The sequence below is a fragment of the Adiantum capillus-veneris genome, chromosome 9 (assembly GCF_014529385.1).
Source record: "Adiantum capillus-veneris isolate H3 chromosome 9, ASM1452938v2, whole genome shotgun sequence".
Lineage (NCBI taxonomy): Eukaryota > Viridiplantae > Streptophyta > Polypodiopsida > Polypodiales > Pteridaceae > Adiantum > Adiantum capillus-veneris.
The window spans coordinates 39,621,954-39,647,846 of NC_140939.1; positions in this window are offsets into that span (position 1 = coordinate 39,621,954).

The window sequence follows — 25,893 nt, forward strand, 5'->3', positions numbered from 1 at the left end:
CTTTCTGTTGGACTGTTACGAAAGCCTCGTTTAACCAAATGAGTGTCAGCTTTCTCATACCAAGCACGAGGAGATTGCTTCAACCCATACAAAGCCTTCTTACATCTACACACTTTGTCCTCTCGTCCTTTTATGACAAAACCGCGAGGCTGCGTTACATAAACTTCCTCAAATATGTCACCATTCAAGAAAGCAGTAACAATGTCTGATTGATGTACGTCCCAACCAATATGAGCTGCCAATGCACATAGAAAACGTACAGCAGTCATACGGCAAGTGGGAGCAAAAGTCTCTTCATAATCTATGCCTTTTTGTTGTGCATAACCTTTTGCAACAAGTCGAGCCTTATGGCGATCGATCTCACCATCCGGCTTGCGTTTCAACTTGTAAACCCACTTCGTACCAATGGCCTTTTTGCCAGGAGGAAAATTACATAAAGTCCATGTGTCATTTTCTATAAGTGCATCATATTCTGATTGCATGGCAGCCATCCAATTTTTTGAATTCTGTACTTCATCAAAAGACAGAGGTTCCTCAACATCATGTAAGCTAGACACAGCCAAAGCATAACAATCTGATGCATAATATGCATGGCGAGAGCCTGAACGAGTACGACTAGACAAAGGTGCATCCAATTTACTGTCACGCAAAGTGTGCACCAGCCATTTTGGCATACTTCTAGCCTGCTCATTTTCAGCCCTTTCCTCATCAAGTACATCATGTACATCTGCATCAATAATAGTCTGATCTAAAACATTTTCAGAAACCCCCATAGGCTGTACATTTGCCTCATTGGAACTTACATTCGTATTTCCACCACTGAAAAGAGGCAACAAAGTGTCATAAATGTCTTGTGAGGTTACATTACTGTCTCTAGTACATGACAGCAAGGGCTGAACAGAATCTTCCACAAACATGTTGGAATTAGGGTTGCAAAGAAACACACACAGCTTGGAGAAGACGAAGGAAGCTCAAGGCACACAATAGAGAGTGTGTTACTTAGTGTGCAATAGAAAGATAGATAGCCCTAGAGTGATGGGCGTATATACAATGCACGGGGGAAAAAAACTCCTAAAGAGGGAAAAAATGCCCCGGCAGTCCTAGTGTGTTCACACACATCACTACCACATGTATATGGTAACAAATCCCCCCTGGAGTGATGCGGTGAACGAGAGCTGGCACATGATTAAAGGGAAATGCCATGCCCTGAGGACAGGATCAGTCCACAAAGGGGAGTAAGCCCAAAGCTTTGCGAAAAGCTTCAAGCTTCTCACAAGACAATGCCTTTGTGAAAAGATCTGCAAGGTTGTCCTGTGTTGGCACATAAGCCAAGCTGATCTCTCCTCCTGAGAGCCTCTCCCTGACATAGTGGTAATGCACCTCAATGTGCTTTGTGCGAGCATGAAAAACTGGGTTCCTCGCAACTGCCAATGCGCTCTGACTGTCAGTGTAGATACTGTTGGCAATGTCGTGTCCAACACCCAAATCAGCCATAAGGCGTCTGAGCCATACACACTCAACCGTAGCTGTGAAGACTGCCCTGTACTCAGCCTCACAACTCGAAGTGGCCACAGTAGGTTGCTTCTTGCTCAACCATGATATACATGAACTGCCAAGCATGAAACAAAAACCACTTGTGGACACTCGCGTGTCAAAACAACCAGCCCAATCTGAGTCCAAAAAAGCATGTAAGTCTGGCGGCAATGATCCCCCCTTGGGATAAAACAAGCCAAGATGTAAAGTGCCACTAAGGTAGCGGAAAATCCTCTTGACAGCCTGCCAATGCTTAGACCCTAGGCTATGCATAAATCTGCTGACCTGTGAGACTGCAAACTAAATATCCGGCCTCGTGTTGCATACATAAATGAGGCAGCCAACAGCAGTTTGGTAAAGAGTGACATCAGCAGGATCACCAGCATCATGTAGACTCAACTTCAAACCTGTTTCCATGGGAGTGGCAATAGGTTTGCAATCCTCAAGTCCAAACTTACATAGCAATGTCTCTATGTAACTTTTCTGACACAACGCAATACCACCATCACACTGCTTAAACTGTATACCCAAATAATGATGCAATAGCCCCAAATCTTTCATCTTGAAAGTAGCATTCAAATCAGCCTTAAATTCAGCAATATGTCTCTCATTTGGTCCAGTGATCAGCAAATCATCAACATAAAGAACCACGATGAGAAATACATCACCCTCACGCTTTACATACAATGTGCTTTCTGTTGGACTGTTACGAAAGCCTTGTTTGACCAAATGAGTGTCAGCTTTCTCATACGAAGCACGAGGAGATTGCTTCAACCCGTACAAAGCCTTGCTACATTTGCACACTTTGTCCTCTTGTCCTTTTATGACAAAACCGCGAGGCTGCGTTACATAAACTTCCTCAAATATGTCACCATTCAAGAAAGCAGTAACAATGTCTGATTGATGTACATCCCAACCAAAATGAGCTGCCAATGCACATAGAAAACGCACAGTAGTCATACGACAAGTGGGAGCAAAAGTCTCTTCATAATCTATGCCTTTTTGTTGTGCATAACCCTTTGCAACAAGTCGAGCCTTATGGCAATCGATCTCACCATCCGGATTGCGTTTCAACTTGTAAATCCACTTCGTACCAATGGCCTTTTTGCCAGGAGGAAAATCACATAAAGTCCATGTGTCATTTTCTATAAGTGCATCATATTCTGATTGCACGGCAGCCATCCAATTTTCTGAATTTTGTGCTTCATAAAAGTCAGAGGCTCCTCAACATCATGTAAGCTAGACACAGCCAAAGCATAACAATCTGATGCATAAGATGCATGGCGAGAGCGTGAACGAGTACGACTAGACAAAGGTGTATCCAATTTACTGTCACGCAAAGTGTGCACCAACCATTTTGGCATACCTCTAGCCTGCTCATTTTCAGCCCTTTCCTCATCAAGTACATCATGTACATCTGCATCAGTAATAGGCTGATCTAAAACATTTTCAGAAACCCACATAGGCTGTACATTTGCCTCATTGGAACTTACATTCGTATTTCCACCACTGAAAAGAGGCAACAAAGTATCATAAATGTTCTGTGAGCTTACATTACTGTCTCTAGTACATGACAGCAAGGGCTGAACAGAATCTTCCACAAACACTACATCCCGAGAAACCAGAATACGTTTTGTTTGCGGATGATACAACCTGTAAACTTTGCTTTCAGCACTATAACCAACAAAAATACATTTGACGGCCTTATCATCCAATTTTCTGCGCTGCACTTGTGGCACCAAAGCATAACTGCCAAAAACACGCATGTGCTCAATAGAAGGCTTTCTATCATGCCATGCTTCATATGGAGTAATAGACTGCAAAGCTTTCCTAGGACACCTATTAAGTACATAAGTGGCACACATGATGGCCTCAAGCCAAAAAGAATGCGGTAAATCTTGACTTTTGACCATACATCATGCCATTTCCGTCAGTGACCTGTTTTTCCTCTCAGCAACACCATTTTGCTGAGGCGTATAAGGCACTGTACATTGGTATTTTATCCCACGACTAGCCAGAAATGCTTTAAATTCATGAGACATATACTCCCCCCCCTCGATCGGAACGGAGGGTGCCCATAGTACATTTCGAGACATTTTCAGCCATAGCCAGAAATTGTTTGAAGCACATAAAAACTTCGGACTTTTCTTTAAGCGGAAATACCCATGCATGCCTGGAGAAATCATCAATGAAAGTCACAAAGTACAGGTAATTGCCCAAGGACGGAGTTTGCATGGGCCCAGAAATATCACTATGCACAAGCTGCAACCTGCATGTGGCCCGAACTAAACCATCCTTTGGAAACTTAGAACGCTGCATCTTACCCAAAATACAGCCTTCACAAACATGTTTGACAGGTGCTTCAAGAGGCGGCAAAGAAGCAACCATATCAGATTTCTGCAAACGCAGCAAACTGGCAAAACTCAGATGACCAAAACGTGCATGCCAAAGTTTTGCATCTGAAATAGCCCTTAAATCTGCAACAGCATTTGCAAAATTTTTTCCACACTTGTCATACAAAGTGAGCTTATACAGCCCACGGCACAAAAGCCCAGATGCAACAATTTCATCACCAAAACTGAGATCATGAACTGTACATCTATCATCCACAAATTTGACTACAAGTCCAAGTCTAGCAAGTGCGGATATAGATAAGAGATTCTTCTTGATCCCAGGTACATAAAGTGCATCAACAAGTGTGAAGGAACTGCCATTAGCAAAAGTGAGCACAATCTTTCCAACTCCCTGAACTGGATAAGAGGCGTTGTTGGCACAAGTGACTGAATTCCCATGAGGGACAGACTCGAGAGAGGTAAACAATTCACGATGTGAGGTAATGTGCTTTGTAGCACCACTGTCGAAATACCACACATGTGAATCTGTAGCAACTGACAAGCATGCATCATGGACAGCAGGATTGTTAGTGCACTCTGCGCTAAAGGCCCATTCTGCATCAACATCACAGTCTCCTTTCACAGAAGACTCAACAATGGCTGCATTTGTAGTGGAACCAGCATCTGCAGTGGAACCACCCTCTTTCTTCTTAGCCTCTTTGGCCTTCAACTTAGGACACGACTTGATCAAGTGATCATTGGCTTTACAATAATGGCAATGCATCTTCTTTTTTCCCTTATCACCAGAATTTCCAGATGAATTGCTGCCAGCAGAAGCATTAGGAACATAATTTTTGCCACTCGCAGCAGAACCATAAGAAGTGGCTGCATTGCTGTTACCACCCTTTCTTTGAGAAGCAATAAAAGCTTGTTCAACTGCACACTGTCTAGTCCTGTTTTTTCTGGACAGTGACTCTTGCAACAACAATGTGCATAATGCATCAAACTTGACAACTTCTGGATTTCCTTGGGTCATAAGTCTCCAAGTACTAACAAAAGTCTGGTAGGAATCTGGTAAGGCATCAAGAACAGTCTGCACAAGGGAACTTTCTGAAATGACTTCACCTGCAGAACTAAGTTGCTCATTGATATCCTTGACACTAGCAAGGAAAGTGTCCATATCATCCTCCTCATGCATAATCTTCGACTCCAGCTCTTTACGCAGCAAAGCAATTTTAGCCTCATTGCGGCTTGCATAAAGACCTGCTAGAATATCCCAAGCCTGTTTTGCAAATTTTGCTGAACGGATGTGAGGAACAATGGTGCGCTTCATAGACAACGCAATCAATGCATGAGCCTGCGCATCTTTAACATCCCAACGAGCTTGTTCTGCCATAGGCAAAACAACTCTAACAGCTGCAATCCTTGCAGCAAGACCTGCAACATCCTCAACATCGCCTACATCCTCAGAACTAGGACGTACATCAATGCCCTGCACAATGTTCTAGACACCTTTTGACACAAGAACATGTTGCATCATATAAGCCCACATAGGGTAGTTGTCTCCATCCAACCTGTCCTCAGCAGCAAACATCTTGAACACATCTGTGTTGTTGTTGTCAGCCATGGTAAATGTTGCACATGATGTGAAAACTGCTCGAAAATAGGAGAAATGGAGCGGGAACAACATGTGCTATATAGCACAAACCGTAGAAGACTATAAGGCACCTGTTATGCAGAAAACGGCACTGACAGAAATTATGCACAAAATGACGAAATAGCCTGTGCAGTACTGCCTGTAGTGGAAACGGAGGCCGAAATGAGCCCAAATCAAAATTCTGAGCTGACCAAGCTCTTCGAGCTATCCCAAAATATTTGTTGAACTGCGAACGCTTGCCAAAGCTCAGTGAAATCGAAGAAAGTGAGCAGGCGTGTGCTGGAGCAGCTGGCAACGAAGCCCGGGAGGACGTGACCTGCTCTGATACCAATTATTGGAATTAGGGTTGCAGAGAAACACACACGGCTTGGAGAAGACGAAGGAAGCTCAAGGCACACAGTAGAGAGTATGTTACTTAGTGTGCAATGGAAAGATAGCCCTAGAGTGATGGGCGTATATACAATGCACGGGGGAAAAAAACTCCTAAAGAGGGAAAAAATGCCTCGGTGGTCCTATTGTGTTCACACACATCACTACCACATGTATATGGTAACACCAATCAACCATTGTATACATGGTTTTAGTTTATGATTAATCAGTTATGTTTTGAGTCTACTCTCTCTCTCTCTCTCTCTCTCTCTCTCTCTCTCTCTCTCTCTCTCTCTCTCTCTCTCTTTCATTACTAGTGTAATTATCAAGTATGCAAGATGAATGGTAGTCTCATTGATCCACCTTAACCCAATACTATCAAGCTTTACCTCACCATTGTGATCAACAAAATGGTATGAATTGGGATCTCTCTGACACTTATTCCAGAGTTAGACTCAAAGTGCTCAATGAGTTCAAAGTCTCAGATGACTAGATGAGGACTTTAGATTTCAGATGACCAAATGATAGTTTTAGACATCAAATGGATTGGCATCAAACCATATAAACAAATGAATTGAACTAAAATGAAAGACTCTAGGCTGCATACATGAAATGAGACAACTAAAAATTTATTTTAAATTCAAAATAAGGTTCAAATATTAAAGCTCTAGAAAGATTAATTTGGAAGTACAACTATTAGTAAGGCCTATTTATAGGTGTCAAGACTTGGCTCTAGTTGAAGCAGTCATACGGTATCAAGTAACTAGTGGTAACTCCACTAGGTAACTCGAACATCTTTCAAGTAAATACTCAAAGATAATCAATCATCCAAGGCATCTCTAAGGACCGGTTTCCACCTCCTACACACACACACACACACACACACACACACACACACACACACACACACACACACACACACACACACACACACACACGAAGCGACACACCCAATCTCCAGTTTGCATGTTTTGCTAACTACTAACATAAAGTGGTTTTTCATTATCAAACGCGAATACTCCAAAACAGGAGATTATGATCTTAAATGTGATTACATTTGTTGAGTTTCTTGTATCAATTAAAAATTTCTTGAAATAAATCGAAAACCCATCACCTTCATAGCTTTCCATCCTATATAGTAGTGTTATGAGTGTTTGTATGGGTGCATGCATAAAGACTCTAATTCAATTCTTAGAGTCCTAAGTTTCAAATATAATAATATTTATACTAATCTAAATAGGTTCATGGCACATGTCATACATACTACCCTCTTTCCAACACAGTACACACTTTGCAAGTCATCATTGCATGTGCAGTTGTTCCAATTTACTATTCTTTATTCTCCATGATTTTGATTTCGATCTTCACTATGTTGAAGGTTTCAAACCAATTCTTTCAAACACCTACTTTCCAAACAATCACTCTTAGACATAGCTGGCCACAATTTCATATTTTTTCTTTCCAAAATCTCAAGGTAATTCTCGAAACATTAGCAATTAAGGTGCCCACGTTTCAAAAAAACAAATTTTTTTTCAAAAGTTCAAGGGAAGTTTTGAAACATTACTACTTAATGTCTTGAATTAGAAACTCAAATTCAATTATTGGAACATGTAGAGTTGGCATCTAGAAATACGAATCACCCTCTCGCTTGCTACATTTGATTTGCAATTCTACATTTTTGCGTTCATTGTTGTTTGTGTTCCTTGTTGGGTATGGATCTTTGTTCCTTCTCTCTCTCTCTCTCTCTCTCTCTCTCTCTCTCTCTCTCTCTCTCTCTCGGGCTAGCCTTCTCTTTGCGTCCATCTTCGTCTCCTATCACTTTTGGCTCTTGCTTGCCCTTCGCTTTGTCTCTAGTTAGGGGGAGGTTTGAGTTGGCCTTGGTAAGGATGCAAAAGGGGTGAGTGGATGAGGGCGTGATGGAGGGTAGTTCAAAGATGATAAGGATTCAGTATTTGGAGGCTAGGTGTGGATAACACATTCAGGCGAACTTCATCTTCCATGCCGAGTTGCCGCTAGGTCCTTAGGGTAGTGGTAGCAAGTCAAAATCACTAGAGGGCATCTCGCCAATAATTGATAGTTTTTTATTTGTAGCACCGTAGGTACCTATATCTATCTCATGCACTAATTCCATTTTCTCTCAAAATATAATTTCAACATTGGATTTTTCATTTTATTGATTATGGACTGAGCCATGTGGACTCCTCCAAACCACTGATTAGATTATCTTATGCTTTTCTCAAACAAACGTTCCAACTATGAGTGCAAAAATGCATGCGTGTGTGGGGAAGGGGGTGAAGCAGGAGCACAGCGTGTGGGTGGAGAATAGAGGAGTGAACTCTATCTCCTTATTCTATTTTATATAAATAATGGGTGAGTGGTTAGTGATTATAAGGGACACCCATTTTGAGGCTCAAATTGGACAAATGAAGGTGTCTATAACTACAAAGAAACCATTAAACCAAAAAATTCTATGGGTTTTGAGTCATGCATCCCAACATAAAAGCATATAATTGCTTGAGTTCAACGAGTGAAGCCATCCAATGACTAGAAAAATCCCCTACTAGCCCACCTCAGACACGTGGCATGCATAGCCATGCAAGTACAAAAGCACGAGACCGGACAAAATTGAAGGGCAAGATTGGGTAAGAAGTGTATCTTGAATTTTTATGCTCATCATGTTTTGTAGCATTCGAACTCCGTGCTCAAGAAGTGATGTAGAGGTAACCAAGTATGGTTCAGCAACTAGGCTTCAACAATTTTGTCATTACATATGCAATAAATTCCTATGTGAAAGTTAAGCCAAGTCAAATCAAGGGGTAGGACTTCTTGGGATTAGTCAAAATCAAGAAAGGATTTTGCAAGCAAGGTTGTTGTCGAATTTTGATACATGCATGGCTTATCAAGAGCATACAAATCAATCATTGTGAGTTCTAGAGGTTATGATATATCTCTATCTCTTAAGCAAGGTGAGGTTTTGGGACGTGAGACTTAAGAAGGTGTGCATATCACATAGTGTGGAAGATTCAAAAGGTAGACAATCAAATTTTCCTTCTTGATTGGTAATACCATGCCATAAGCACAGCAAGCAAGGTGCTATAGAAAAGCAAGGCTTCAATTTTATAAATATGCAATGATCACTTTCCAAAGTTCCTGATATGCTATCAGACTTGAAGGTTTTGCCAATGTATTTGACCAATGAACCATATCCAATGGGTGCCACGGGGCTGACAAGGTACATAGGACATGCTCTATGTATACCAAAATCCATTACCAAGGGAGACCGTGGCCTCAATGAGTCATCTACAAAACAATATTCACTCGCCAAATTGACTAGGAGATACTACTTTCCAATGTTTGAGATATGATCTGAGCATACATAATTGAGGGATTTTTGTAATGGGTCTCAATGGTCTTTCATCACGTGTCGGCATGGACCAAGCTATGGGGTATACATGGTACATAGGACAACTCTCAATCTATCGACATGCATGGCTATGAGTCAGATTCCAGCAAAGACAACAAAATCAAACTTAAATTCATTCTCAAGAGAGCATTTACTTATGATTTTCAAGTCAACTGGCCACATAAGGGCAACAAAGTTAATCAATTTCAAGTCCTTCTTGTTTTTTTTTGTGTTTTAATTCTTAATCCGGAAAAGATCTTTTGCTTCAGCAAGGCTTCTAACCCATGCCAAGATATTGCTCATTGACTTAGGATCAAGGGCAATGGCAAACAAGTTTTGGCAAAATGCAGATATAGCCTCACATTTTACGTTTGGCAATGTCAAATTGGGATGTATCCATGCCAATATGGATCATGCAAGGCAAATACGGTATCGGCTCAAACTATGGAGCCCATCATTGTAGCGAAGGGCTTACCACGTTTTTTAAAAAATTGGCATGCATGGCGTGCGAGTAAGGTGGCATTAATTCCACCCCATCATTGTTTACAGTTGTGTTATAACACCAATTAATCTATCAAGGACAACATTATCCACCTATTCGTCATGATGGAATCAACTCAATGTGATGCATGTATGCACTAGAATCACACAAGTCTTTATGATAAGGTAAGATCTAATTTGTTCCAATGAATTTTATAACCTTTTACTCGATACCAATTGAGGCTGGTATATTTGCTTATGCTCGTTGCATATGACTACAATGGCGGGTACTTTATATTATTGATTCTATGCACAAGGTGCATGCACTCCAGACGATGATTTCCATCTATACCAAGCATGCATGGCCTTGCTATCAAGCAACTAATTCATCGGATAACATGAATCTACTAAGAGAGCCTCAAGGCAAGTAATCTCTTGTTTTAATAAACTAAAGAATATCTAGTACGGCTACCTTCTTTTTGGTATGGGGAATCTTTTTCTTTTTTACATGGGGAGATATGATTTTTTCACGATTTGGTTATAAATAAAATTCCACCTTCATAGGATTTATTGCTTAGTTTGATCCAGTTGGGAATAATATTTCAGATTGAGATCTGATGCTTAGTTTATGGCACTTGATTGTATCTATAGGAGTGGTATTTTTAGGGGTATGGCCTAGCTAATGAAAATCACTCTATCAGTATTGGAGGATCACTAATTGGTCTCTTCACAATTGTACTTTCAAGGAAATAAGGTCTCAATCTTCCAAAGGATATTAGATAAGTTCCTACAATCATTATTGGTGACACGGTTGACTATGCTGATCATATATCGTTAACTATTAGTTTAAGTAGTTTCTTGCAGAATCTAACCAAGGGGTAGCTTTATTGATCTCTACTTTTAGTGTTTAATAGGTCAAAGGAATTTTGGTAATGTATCTTTGAGGTTTGAAAATTTTACTTGACCTTTGGATAAGTAGAAGATAATTTCCACCTCATAGGAAGCCTATGATTTGGTTTAGTTCCATTTATGAATATGTTCTAGTTATGCATATTCTACAATTCTTTCATCCACAACTCTTTAGACACAAGGTCATGTATGAGTAAAGGATATGGGAAAATGGTGTACCAGATACCAATTTTGTAACCTATTACTTTCTCCCTTAACTACTCATTCTGATACAATCAAGGGTTCACTCCCTATTGAAACAGTTTTAGATCCACATGGTAGGATTTTGTTTGGCACATGTTGTTAGTCATAAGGTGTGAAACATTGTTAACCCTCACGAAGACCCTATCACCTTCGACGGGTGCCTTATTATTTATTTGATTGAGACATGGACCGGGCTTGTCAGCCAATAGATTTGTAGGTGATCGCCAATGAGAGGCGCAACACTTATCTTATTTTTCAGTATTTTTGCAACGGCTGGCCACTGTGGGCGCCCATGTGTGAATGAGTCAAACTCTTATAAAAGGTCTATTTTGACCTAAAATCCTCATTCTTTGAGGTGCAAGATAAGAAGTACTCTTGCTCTACCTCTATCTTCTCCTCCTTTGTGTGCTCACGTGTGTGTGTGTGTGTGTGTGTGTGTGTGTGTGTGTGTGTGTGTGTATGCTTGAGGGAGAGAGAGAGAGAGAGAGAGAGAGAGAGAGAGAGAGAGAGAGAGTGTGTGTGTGTGATTGAGAGAGAGAGAGAGAGAGAGTGTGTGTGTGTGTGTGATTGAGAATTGCGGAGGCATCAACGATGACAAGGCGGTTGAGCGCAACAGAGGCTCCTCCTTTGCGGTACAAGATCCTTCACGACAGAAGAATTGAGCAGTGAGTGTCACACCATTGCCCCTTTGAGCTTGTTAGCTAGTTGTGTGCTTGCAGCCATTCATGGCTCGCACATGGTGTTTTGGCAAGTTCTCAGCCTCCGACACGTGCGGCGAAGCACACATTTTTGGTGCCGCTGTCGGGGACTGCCTTGCACTAACTTGAGGAGCACTCAATGCTACCTCAGGAAGCCATTCACTTTTGTCATTTTTGGTTTTTTGCAGAGTTGTGTTAGATCTGTTAAGTGGCTGCAATGTGTAGGTTTAACAGGATTTGTTAGCTCTATTAAGCGATGTAATGCACATGTTTTGATAGATCTGCTAAGTTCTGGAATGTGCAGGTGTTAGCAAGACTATTAGTTAGTGCTATTGTGTAATGGGTAGTAGACAATGAGAAGATTGAGTAGTATGTGATTGACCGGTTTGCTGTGTTAGAAAGTGTAGACAGTGTGCAGTAATAAGTGTAGACAGTGTGTAGTTTACTGTGTTAGGCAATGTGTGAGCAAAGATAATTAGTGTTAGCAAAGATAATTAGTGCTAATTAGCTATGTTAGCTGGAGGCAGGTTAGACAGAGCTGCCAGGGGCAGCTATGTGAGCACGTGAGCTCGACGCCCACGCGCAGCATTATCCACACAAAAAAAAGCAAAAAGTTTTTTCAAAAAAATAAAAAAAAACGCTCGAAAAATCAAAGACCAAAAAGAAAATTCAAAAACAAAAATAAAAAAATCTTATTCTAAAAGGAAAGATCGGGATCATTCCACGAGCCCGAGCCCACCAGACCTCAGTCCTCAGTCTTATGATATAGTATACACACTACTATATATATAAAGACTAGGACCTCAAGTGAAGGAAGGGCATGTGGGACAAGTTCCTCAAGGCCTCCACCATTCTCTTCACACTCACCTTTTGGACTTACTAATTCTAGCCTTCTTCTCGACTAGGAAAAGACTATTTTTAAGATTTCGAGGGCTTTACATAACCGAATCGGGGTCTGTAAAGCACAGCATATCCCCCTAGCCAAGAGGCTCATTTTGAGCTATCACACATCATATTTCGTGGCTTGGTTAGAGAAAAGGACCAAAAATAACCAAAAAAATTAGGTTGTAAACACCTAAAAAACTAGGTTAGCAGCCTTCACGGGCACTCACCAACGCTTCTAGAGTGTTGAGGTCACATACATCTATGCTCTGATCATGTGCTAGAGGAAAATCACATAGAGAGTGTCTCCGTTTACGTGGGCACTCATTATTCCTCCACCTTAGGATCTAGGCCCTTAGCGGGAACCCAAGGTAGTATCACTCGGGACCCACATATTGCGTTTAGTGACTCTTCCTCTGACTACGAAGTCATGGAAGGTCACCCGATACCTAATACTGATAGTTCAAGACAAGACATGCATGCTATGGGCCCACGGTCCGGGCCGAGCGTACTTAGCCTCTTGAAAGAGACTTTGAGTAGAGCCACTCACTCCGAACATGGAGCTAGCGATGTGAATGAAGGGGGTGGGGAAGTAAATTCACCATTCATGACCAATGTAGACGCCATGATCCTAGAGAATGTGCATGTGAATACTCCATTCACTGCAGCCCTTGACTCTTTAGAGCTATTCCCCTTCGAGGTTATATTACCTAATGGTAGAATCCTTGCCGAAGTGCAAGAGGTTGAGCGATATATCATTGCGGCTAGGGAAAAGGAAATTGAGAGCCTACGCAAGGCAGAGCAATGGAGAGCATTAAAACCGAAGGCCCCTATGTCAACATCCATGCTAGGTGAGCCATTGGGTGCTCCTGACTTAGCAACCACTAAGGGTCAACCCATAGAGAGCCACATTGCATCTAGTTCACAGGACACCCCTAGCACCTCAATCCTAGATGGAGCGTTTCTAAATGAAAACTAGGAGTATGAACTACAAATGGAGACTTTAAACGACCTATACAAAGGTCACACCTATTACGTGGGTTGGTTAGATGTCCTACAATCCACATCGGGTGCTACTAGCGTCGAGGAGCAACAACAAAGAGTTTGTGATGTCATCCATAGGGTTATTGAGCTGGAGAGGCAGAACAAGGGGATCCACATGCCTTCAACGGGTCTCATGATATTCTTGGATAAAGGGAAGGCTAAGAAACCAACTTTATCACAAATGGAGACTCCCTCGGTAAGCCCGATGGATCCTCCATATGTTGTTTTTCCAGGGGTCTCAATACAATCTGAGCCACAAGTGATAGTGTTACCTTTCCAAGTTTAGCTCATCTTTCTCTTGATGACACCATGGCTACCATGCCTACCCTAGTGATGTACATACCAAAAAACATGCCATGGATCTCATTCATTAGTAAAGCACCGCTACATGGTGGCCCAATGCCTACACTAGTACCTACAAGTGTGTATCAATCATATGCACCTATGGACCCTCATGCTCATGCAGCTCCTACCCCTCCCATGGTTTCAACAACTTATGCTCCACAACCACAACATCCAAGCTCTTATTTCAATGGGACCATACCAGCTAGCGTTAGCATGTCATATCCGACGTTTGCTATGCCTAGGGCAACACATATGAACCTTGGACCACCACATGGCACAACATCGTACCCAACTTGGAACCCAAGGGCTACATAGACACCCAACCCAATGCCAACCCCCATTTCACATGCAGTCTCGAGAGCGCCTGTCCCCACTATACCTGCTCACTTAGGTGACTTGGCAACATTTGCTCAAGCTATTCGTCGATCCATTGCTAAAAATATGCGTAATATGCCAGGTAGAGTGCCTAGAAGTAAGGCGATGCAAATAGCCAAGCTCACACAAAAACTTAGTGGAGACGGAGATGTGAGAAAGCATATCGAAGTGTTTAAACAAATATGTGATTCCCTAGGAGAACACAATGACCTGCATAAGAGTAATGTTTTAAGCCTGAACTTAAGTGGAAAGGTTGGGGATTGGTATAGAACCCTAAGGATGGAAGAGAAAACGATTTACCCTACTCTTAAGAGACTGTTCTTGAAAGAGTACATACGAGAGGGAGTACTTTGGGGTGTATCATCTCAGCTCCAGAAAACCCAACGAGAGGAAGGGGAGTCTGTGAGACACTTTACTAGTCGCTTGAAGCATTTGAATTGTCATTGTAATTCAAATGAGCACTTCAATAATAACCAATTGCTCAATTGATTCATTAAGGGACTACGACATGAGGATATCTACAATGGCCTATTCATTAGAGGAATCACCACTTGGAAAGTAGTCACCACCAATGCACTCCAATTGGAGGACAATTTAATGATTCAAGGAGAAAGAGTGTCTGTTGAGCCTAAATCTACTAGCTCGCAAGCATCGGGGCATGAGCCAATGACCCTAAATCCTATTGCTGAAGATCCAAAGATATTTGAGATGAATTTAGCAAATCTCACCAAGGCCATTCAAGAAAGTCTTAGAGACAATCGTGCTCCAGAAAACAATCATATGTATCCAGGAAGGGAGCAACAATGGTGCTCAGTTTGATATGGTCCACATAGTACCAGTGAATGCCCTATGCTTAGAGTAAAATTTAATGGGAATTGTAATGAATGTGGGAGGTATGGTCATCAATCCAAGGATTTCATAGTCTCTAAACGCGTGATGGTCAATAGAACAACCTTAGCATGGACGGACACACCTTGAGTGCTTGCATTGATGTCGGCCCAACACAAAGTACACATGTGGTATCAATAAATGTACTCACACGATCGATGCTCCAAAACCAAAATTATATTCTTAAAGAAAGAGACACGACATCAATTGACCAATCTCAAATGAAGAAGAAAACACGAAGGAAGAGATCACAAAAAACATCAAAGTCAAACCCCAGTTCAAAGACCAACATAGGGATTGGTGACAACCCCGTATATATGAACGACGCTGAAGAGGATTTTGATTTAGGTGAGACCATGGAGACTGAAATGACCACTAGAAAAGAAAAAACAAGGAAGATCGTCATGAGCCACAATGGCCAGGACCCAAGAAAAAGATAGGAACTTACCAAACCCTACAGAGGAGATCGAGCGAGTTAAGCAATTAATGGGTTTGGTAGAAGAGACTCAAAAGGATCTAGAACGAGCACTTAGGCAGATCCAGATTACAGACTCAATGTTCCCTACACAAAAGCAAGCTCACAAAGTCCATAGAGCACTAACTATACCAAGTGTCATCCAAGAAGAAAGTAACTTTAAGTCATAAAAAAGTGGGCGTACTCCCTTCTTGTTGGAGAGAATTTTTATAGAGGGATTACCTGACCCTATCGAAGAAATGGAGATCCCATCTTCCCCATGTCAAAGGGCTGAAGCCCAAAAAGTGTCGTTAAATATTGCCAAATTGATGGATTTCATGGCTTCAGAAGTTAAAACCACCATCATGTCCAAACTATATAGAGACCCCGAGCTATTCTTAGCTCTTTGAGATTTCCTTACTGGGAGCTGAAAGTCGGGCTACCACAATTTGCACAGATGGATGGAGCTAGGGAGGTGCCAATAGAGGAGGAACACTTAGATCCACAACCCAACCTAGATGAGAATTCTCTTGTTGAAACACCTGTTAACAAGTTGGGACAATGCTTTGAAGGCGATGAATCCAATGCGACCATACCAACCACTACCAAGGGATTAACTCTAAAGTGAATCCTTGATGGAGGCGCTTGGGTTAGCATTGTAATTAAGAATTGCTGGGAATCTATGGGAAGACCTCACCTTGGGATTACAAACATAGTGGTAAAGATGGCCAATGGGACTATTGTTAAACCTATTGGGATGCTAGAAGATCTGAAGATCAAAGTCTTTGGCCACAAAATAAAGCATACCTTCATTGTTATGGATTTTTCCAAGCATATTATGTCATCTGAGATGATCTTAGGACGTCCTTTCATGAGGAAAGCAAAAATGGTGCATGATTGGTCTTAAAACCATGTCTACATGCAGTTTCAAGACTATGTCATTCAAGTTGATCTTGTAACTGGTCGGACACATCCTCTAGGAAACATATTATAAGTGATCATAGATCTGATACCACAATTCAATCGGCTCCATTGCAGTATTGTAAAATGGGCATTGATGTTGGGGAAGATTCTTCTTATATGGATGTTCTACCTGGGATGACTGAGTCTGACAATGTGGATTGGGTCCACCTAGCAGCAACCATAGACACATGGGGAGATAGGGGGACGACCTCGGTAACACATTAGGGGGATGAAATGCCACCACTCATACCTTTAAATATGATAAGATCAATGCATATAGCTTCTGATGACGTACAACTGGAGATCGGCCATAATCAAAAATTTGACAAGAACAGTAAGAGATATAAGAGGAGGTGATATCGAGAAAATGTGCATGCTAGAATAAATGAAAAGAAATCTACCGCAGATAGGCTTAATTATATGGGGGCATGTGATGCTCATCGGAAGTTGGTAGATAACTAGGGTGAATACCTTCAAAGCATTATGTGGTGTAATCCACAACCCATTAACATCGCACAGCTAGAGGCTATAGGGAAGCCAAAGTTGAGCCGTACCATAAGGAGATGACAAAATTGAGAGTTAGCTCAACAATAAAGGGAATTGGAAGAGAAATCACAATCCAAAGAGCAACAAGACCCCACAGACTTACACCCTGCACCTGATTCTTTCAAATCCTACACCACAAAGGAACGTAAGGTTGTGTATAGAAAGGCCCAAAGAACTATCGATGAAAGCAATGGAGTCTATGATGGTCCAGTAATAGTTAAGTAAATAGAGTAAACAGACCCAGGTGAGGAGTCCAAACCTGTTTTCATTGCCCAAGATCTGACAGAGACTGAGGAGTACGTACTTAAAGAACGTCTCAAGGAATTCAAGGATATATTTGCTTGGACACATCATAATATAAAAGGTGTTCCACCTTTTGTGGTGAAACACACAATTCCCATGAATAGCATGGCTAAACCAGTCTATCACGACCCTACCCAATGAATCGCAAAGATTGTTCAAGAAGAGATTGAAAAGCTTGTCAAATGCGGATTCATATACCCTATTGAGCACTCAGAATGGGTGTCTCCAATAGTTATTCTGCCAAAAAAGAATGGGAAACTCAGAGTGTGCCTGGATCTCAAGAAGGTCAATGCTACCACTAGGAGAGACCATTACCCCTTGCCATATTCGGAACATGTGTTGGAAAGAGTTGTAGGAAAGGAAGCTTATAACTTTTTAGATGGGTACTCTTGCTACAATCAAATCAAAATTGCACTAGAGGACCAAGCTAAAACGGCTTTTATAATCAAATTTGGAGTGTTTGCATTTCGTATTATGGCTTTTGGCTTAACCAATGCCCCTGCTACCTTCCAAAGATTAATAAACACTGCTTTTAGAGAATATTTGAGGGATTTTTGCGAAGATTTCTTAGATGACCTTTGTGTTTATTCCTCTTGGAAAGAACATCTATCATGTTTACAACAACTGTTTGAAAAGAGCAGGTTGTATCGCATCTCCTTAAACCCTTTCAAATGCCAATTTTGGGTTAAATATGGAGTCATTTTAGGGCATAAAGTAACCAAAAATGGGATTTCTACGTATGAGAGAAAAATAAAAGCCATTTCCAATTTTCCACCACCTACAAACTGTAAGGGGGTTCAAACATTCATGGGCCATGTTGGTTATTACCGACGGTTTATTTTAAACTTTGCTGAGATAGCTCGTCCATTGTACAAACTTCTTATTGAGTTTCACTAGACCGGGGAGTGTGACCATGCTTATGAGTTATTAAAAAAGACCTTAACCAGTGCTCCCATTCTACGAGTGTCCGATTGGAATGTAATTTTCCATGTGCATATTGATGCATCGAACTTTGCTATTCGGTGTGTTCTAGCTCAACCACGAGAACATAAATTGGACTACCCCATTAGCTTTGCAATTTGTCAATTAAATAATGTTGAGAGAAACTACACCACTATAGGGAGGGAAGGTTTAGCTATGATTTATGCAGTGAAGAAATTGTGCTGCTACCTTCTTGCCAACAAGTTTGTTTTCTCTGTTGATCATCAAGCATTGTTGTATCTAGTAAATAAACCTTGTTCCACGAGAATAATTATACACAATGGTTGTTAATTCTTCTTGAGTTTGATTTTACCATTGTGGTGAGACCCGATAAAAGACATGTCATGGCGGATCACCTATCTCGCATACCCAATGATGAAGCCCCTACGAGAATCAATGATGAATTGTTCGATACTTCCCTGTTCCTAGTTGAGACCATGCTTGAATGGAGTGAGAAGATTGTGAACTTTTTAGTTAATGGTTTTCCACCCAAAGAGCTTCGTAAAGATATATCTCAAAACTGTTAGAGGAATGTGAACCTTATTTTCTAATTGCAGGAACTCTCTACAAGCTAGAGAAGGACAATATTCTTAAACATTGTGCTCGTGAGGATGAGTATTTATACATATTGCAAGAAGCCCACATGGGTATAGCCGGAGGATATTTATTAGGGGAACTAACTGCTAGGAAGCAATCAGGCTATTGGTGGCCTACCTTATTCAAGGATGCATCACTTTTTGCAAAAGGATGTGATAAATGCCAACGTTACAAGATCGCACAACGAAAGGATAAGATGCCCTTACATCCTATTAAAGTGACTCAACAATTTGAAAAGTGGGGTTTAGAATTCGTAGGCCCAATTAGTCCGACAGCGCGTAACACTCAATCTCGATATATTATTGTTGCGACTAACTATGTGACAAAGTGGGCGAAAGCCAAGGCGACGCGCAAGGCTGATGCAAGGTCAACCGCCAAGTTTCTCTTTGAGAACATTATTACAAGATTTGGTTGTCCCTTTGAAATTGTGAGTGACAATGGTACTCATTTTATAAATGGAGTGATAAAGGAACTCACTACCAACTTCATGATAGCCCACCATAAGTCTACACCTTATTATCCACAAACAAATGGCCAAGCTGAGAGCACTAACAAGACCTTAATTTCCATCTTGAAAAAAACAGTGGAAGCTCATTCCACAAATTGGGATTTGAAGCCGAAATCAGCTATATGGGCTTATCGTACCGCTTAGAAAGTGGTTATTAATTTTACACCATTCAAAATGGTATATGGCCAAGAAGCAGTTATGCCATGGGAGCTTGTAATTCCTAGTCTACGGGTAGCTTCACAAGAAGGTTGGGATGGTAACCCTTTAGTTGAGCATTTATATATCCTTGAGAGGTTAGATGAAGAAAGGCAATTGGTTGTGCAAAATGCACTTGTGGAGAAAGATAGGAGAAAGAAATGGTTTGGCCGTCATTTGAAGAACAAGGATATCAAGGTTGGGGATAAAGTCCTTATGTATGGAGTGCGTAACGAAAAGAAAAAAGTGTAATATGCAGGAAAAGGACCATATAGAGTGCAAAATCACCCCACAATGTACCATTTGTGTGGAAACTCTTGATGGAGTTGAAACCATTGGATTCCTCAATGGGAGAAAATTTAAAAGACATTATGATCCTTTAAGCCAAGAGGAGCTACGTGCCATCCATTAAAAAAAAGGCACCCAAGGCACAAGCAGAATTGAAGAAGATACAAGCTCAAACTGAGGCTAAGGAGTGACAACAATGTATAAGACGCCAATGAGAGGCCAACCTTGGAGTTACACATGTATTTCACGTTGAAATAGAGGATGATTGGTTGGACTCTGACACACCTCTACAATACAGTATTGAGCTAAATAACACCTATAAGAAAGTGGTATATAACACCTTATTGGACATGGGCGCTAAATATAATCTGCTATCATATGGGGTGTCGTGTCAGTTAGGAAAGCCATCTCTATCTGAGAGTACTATCCAAGTCAAGGGTGTCAATAACAAAAAAACTACGGTTTTTGGAATCTGACACACTTTTGTCAGTTATGACAACGGAGTTGTAGCTCAAGACTTTTTGGTCATGCCTGCTGGAACAATGGAAGGTAATATAAACCTAGGATGCATGTGGATAATAGTGACCAAATACACTATTGATTGGGGGATTGGGAGTGTCACAACACAGAAATCAATTGTTAACCTTGCCACTCAAGCAATAGTCCGTGAGATATCACCTCTCGAGAGATTACAACCCAAAACAGTTCATGTCCAAGAGGTTGAAACATATGTAACTATAGTCCAACCCTTGGGAACTTCAACTTATGTTGCTGAAATGAAAAATGAGACACACAAGACTCAGTATAATATAACAAAGAAAACATGCAAATGGGTCCGTAAATCTTCTGTAGCGACCATTTTTATGCTAAAAAATAGGAGCCTTGTAAGAGATGCCCCACTAGCTCCAAGAAATGTAAGAAAATGTTGTGTTGGATTCCTAAACAACTATTGGAAGCCCAAGGCTACTATGAAGGGAATGATCAAATCTGGGTGCCAAAACGTAAATTGTACCCATGTGAATCAAATCTTGTAACAATAAAGCCGATTGAAGATCGTGGGAAGGGAAAGATCACAGAATACTACACAGCTCATCCGGAGCTAGTTTGGATACCCAAGCGAAAATGACTTGTTTCGCTCGCCTCAATTATAGAAAAAACAAATGAAGCTTCTTGCTCTTCATGTAGTTCATATACAAAAATACAAGCTTTGACACAACCTCCACCTACCATTGTGAATATCCATACAAACAAGAAAGAATTTGCACCTCCCATTGTAAGTTCACCACCTACAACAATATTGCAAATAAAATCATGAGAGAGTACCTTACCACCCTTGCAACTAGATGAAATGTCTAGGGCGATCAAAAAATATTTTTCAAAGTCTTCACCCATAACAACTTGGAAAAATTGGTTTCAAAAGGTGATGACATCATTCCAAAAGGTATGATCTACCCAAGGAAGGGGGGAGTGTTTGCTGACATCCATCATTCACTTGCTCCCCTCTTAACCTTCCCCCTTGACCTCTCAATTTTACAATCTTAGGGAATGTATATATATAGCCCTATACTCAAGAAAACAAAAATTAAAAAAGTAAAAGAGCAAGAGCCACCAAACAAAAAGCTGGAAACCTATAAGTTCTAGTACATGACCCAAAATCATAAAAACGCATTATGCACAAGGACATGACCTTTTGACATGACCCTTATAATATTTGCACACTAACCATCATCTATCTATGCGTACATATATGACTAGTATGCTAGAGTCATCCACTCTTACCTTGGGTGAGAGTACCCTCTTTACTTTTTACAAGTGTGTCTACCCAGTGCTTGCCTCTGAATGGGATTTGGCAGATACGCTAGCGTGTGAGAATAATATTGAGGAATTAGAATGGCTGATACATCTCTTGACCACGATTGATCCATACTTATTAGAGGGCGTCTCTCAAATTGCACAAGCTTACCCTCTTGACCAAGATGACTATAGATGTCTAGTGAAATTCTTAGTGAACATTTGTGCCTCTAATGATGAGGAAGAGTTATATGATTACACGGATGGCATGTATAGTCTCTGTTGGGGTATAGGCGTCTGTGCCTTGCCCGGCCACCCAGAATCTAAGCGCCCACTGATTTGTATACCTTATACATAGCATAAGTGTATAGGGGGCTGCTCACTCTTTTGAGTCTCCCCACCCATATCTGTGTGTCGTGTGTCTCCTTCTCTCTCTCACTCTCCGTCTGTGGTGTGCTCCCCGATCCCCTTCAATTGGTATCAAAGCGTAGGTGCGGCGGGAGCGTGTGTGTGCACAGTCACGACGACAGCGGAGAGCCACTTTCATTCCCGAAATCGCGTCCACGCGCACACGCACTTTCAAGAGTGCAAACAGGGTTTCAACTTCGGCATCGGCAAATTCAGCTTTCCGAGAGCATTTCCACCAGGTTTTCTGGCGTTTTACCCCCCTTTCGAAGCCATTTGAGCCATCAAAAACCTCATTCGAGCTACGGTTGAGGAGCTGCATTGTTCAGCCCTCTTTTGGCAGTTTATGCTGCGTTTTTGGGTCGAAACGGAGGTTTTTTGGCATAGCTTTCACACCCGGACTCGGATACATGTGATCCAGGAGTCTATCTTGGGGTTTTGGCACGCTCCGGACGCGCTCATAATATCAGAATTTTAAAATTCTGAACGCTGAATTTTCTGCATCAGTAGTTGTTTATTATGTGTCGAGGATTCCACACATGGTTTGCTCTCAGATGTGAGAGTGATATTTGCTGCAAGTTTCCTCACAGGTGGGAGGATACGATGTATGCCTTATATGGTTTGATGCTTAGGGAGACTAATGTGATTGCATTTTGAGCTCGGCAATGTATGCCTCGAGCAGGTTTTTTGGCAGTCACAGGTAGAGCAGATATTTGTGTACTAGATTTGCAGGTGTTTGCAATGATGTATGCAAAGTGTGGAGATTGGTGCATGCATTTGGAGTGCGGTTTGATGCGCTTTGGTTGCTCATGGTTTTGAGCGTGCAGTCAGTTTGGTTACTGGTTTTGTGGCCGTTTTATTGACGAAACTCTGGCGAAATTTTCCCAGGAGTTTTATGCGCATGATTTATGCAATCTAGGTAGAGATTGCGGGTTACACTCAGCATTTGCGTGCGGTGTTCTCTACAGGTGGGAGATTTGTGCGTGTGTATGCATCGATACCGCACATTGTGGGCTTGGTGATTAGCTCACGGGTTTGACAGGCGTACAGTTATCTTTCCACACTCACAAGAGTGAATGTTGTGATGTATGCTTGTGTGGCTACGAGCTAGGTAGCCGGATTCGAGCAGTAATGGCTTGAGCTTTTTCAGCAGGTTTCAGCTACAGGTTTACAAGTTTACAGGCAAGTTTGAGGGCTTATTTGGGTGCTGAATTTTCAGCCATTGCTTCCTCTTTGCAGGTGTCCATGTATGACTCAGTTGTAGGCTGATCTGGGACACGTTTGTGACTTGTCTATGCAGCTGTTTAAGAGCTGAATTTTGGGGCTGATTTGCAGCCATATCTTACATCCATATTTGCAGACTTTTGTTGATGCGATTCGAGCCAATTTAGGGCTGATTTGGTTGACATTTGCTATTCATTGTTGGTTGCTCTTTTACGAGCATTATGGCTGATTTTTCATTTGACTTCCAGCGTTATGGTCTGACACAGTTTGATGGTGCAGATTTTGTTGCTTGGAAGGAGCATATGCTTGTTGCATTGGCGGATTTGGGGCAGGATAAACCCTTGCGTGGTTTATCGGCGAAGCCCAAGTCTATGCGTGATGATGATTGGCAGGATCTTGATGAGTTAGCAATGTCTACGATTCGTTTGCATCTGGTTGAGTCTGTTGACTGGCAGGTCTCGAGGGAGACTACAACTCATGCTTTATGGCAGAGTTTACATGCTATGTACGCGACATCCATGCCTACAGGGGAGTCTAGTCCCACTTCTATGTCCATGGGAGAGATTGGTCCCACACGCAAGTCTCGACGGCATAGAGACTTGACATGTTGGCATTGTGGACATAGAGGGCACATTAGGCGTCAATGTTTCAGGCGTTTGAGACAACGGAGGCGACAGATGCGTGATGCAGATTTGGGCATGACAGATGCTAGTGAGATCAGTACGGTGGTTACTGAGTATGCTTGTGACGGCGATGTCACATTTACATCTAGCTTGTCTTCAGACAATCTTATGTCTACGGATTGCATATCAGATTGTACATTGTCTTCACATTGGTTACTAGATTCAGATGCTTCATTCCATGTCACGTCGCATCGTCAGTGGTTTAGCACAGGAGACGTATGTTTGTCCTTCCCCAGTGGTATGAGATTTACCTTGCGTCATGTGCGTTATGTGCCAGATCTGAGACGGGATTTGATCTCAGTCAGACAGTTACGGGATAGTGGATGTCGGGTATCGCTGCTTGAGCGATCTTTTGCATTGCATTTGGGTTCGCTAGTGATTGCGAGAGGTGCCAGGAGTGGTACAGGTTACCCATTGCATGTGGATCACGGGAGAGACGGTGTTGTCTCTGTGATAATGCAGCCAGGTAGACAGCGAGAGAGCAGGCGAGTCTCTTTTGCTTGTGGGTTGTAGGATGCTTTGCATGGAGTGCAGAGTAGTGAGCTCGTTGTGCACGCAGTTGGGGCACGACTTGAGCAGTCACACAGAGAGGTGACAGAGTCAGACATGCATGCTTTGCTAGTGACTGAGCAAAGCAGAGAGTCAGTTGTGCGAGATACTTCTATGCAGGATAGACAGGTAGAGCGGTCTTGCTCTAGTGAGTCACGACAGGAGGACGTTGTGCAAGAGTCTATGCATACGGAGTTAGAGCATGAGAGCTCTAGTGAGTCACAGCAGATTGAGTGGTCATGTTTGCAGTGGATGATTGCAGAGGAGGCTGAGATGTCAGCGATTATGCAGTCATTCCTTTCGATGCTCGACAGTGAGCATGGGGATATAGTTGTGCAGGATATGTCTTCTAGCAGACACCTAGAGCAACTGGTTTGCTCTGAGGTTGCACGACAGGTTGATGAGTCTTTTGTGGACAATCAGGAGATGCATGTGGCTGACACGCCTTGTCAGTCAGAGATGCCTATTGCCAGGGATATATATGTTGATGCATGCTCCGTAGAGCTAGCAGGGCCCGCTAGCATTGCATCGGCATTCGGTGGTCTCATGTATGAGATGCTGATCTTGAGACCGGATATCGCAGCTGTAGTGGAAGCATTTGCAGTTGGGGTTGTCAGTCGTTTGTTGACTGATGATGGCATAGTGCCCGAGGGAGATATGCAGGTACTGCATACATACTTGCAGTACGTGTGCGGTACGTCTGGTGGTGTATGAACTTACACGGGAGCAGGACATCCGGATGCACACGATCACAGCCAGCCAGTGGGCATCGATTGAGAGCGGTTTTCTCTCGCCTTTTGTAGTCTTTAGACTAGGTTCTCTTGCTTAAAGGCACGGTCACCTTTAAGTGGGAGGTTGTTGCGGTATAGGCGTTTATGCCTTGCCCGACCGCCCAGAGTCTGGGCGCCCACTTACTTGTATACCTTATACATAGCATAAGTGTATAGGGGGCTGCTCACTCTTTTGAGTCTCCCCACCCATATCTGTTTGTCGTGTGTCTCCTTCTCTCTCTCACTCTCCGTCTGTGGTGTGCTCCCCGATCCCCTTCAATCTCACGGATGATGACTTTGTTTTTCTCGATGATGATGAGGATAGGGGTTTAGACCTAGCCGCCCATCTATTCAATATCATGTTCCCTTGACTCTCTAGGGGGTGCAAATAATTAGGTTAGGGTTCTTGATGATTTGATTGTGTTCAATAAAGGTTAGTGCCTCTTCCCACTGATGTGCCTCCTAGAGGTATTCCTT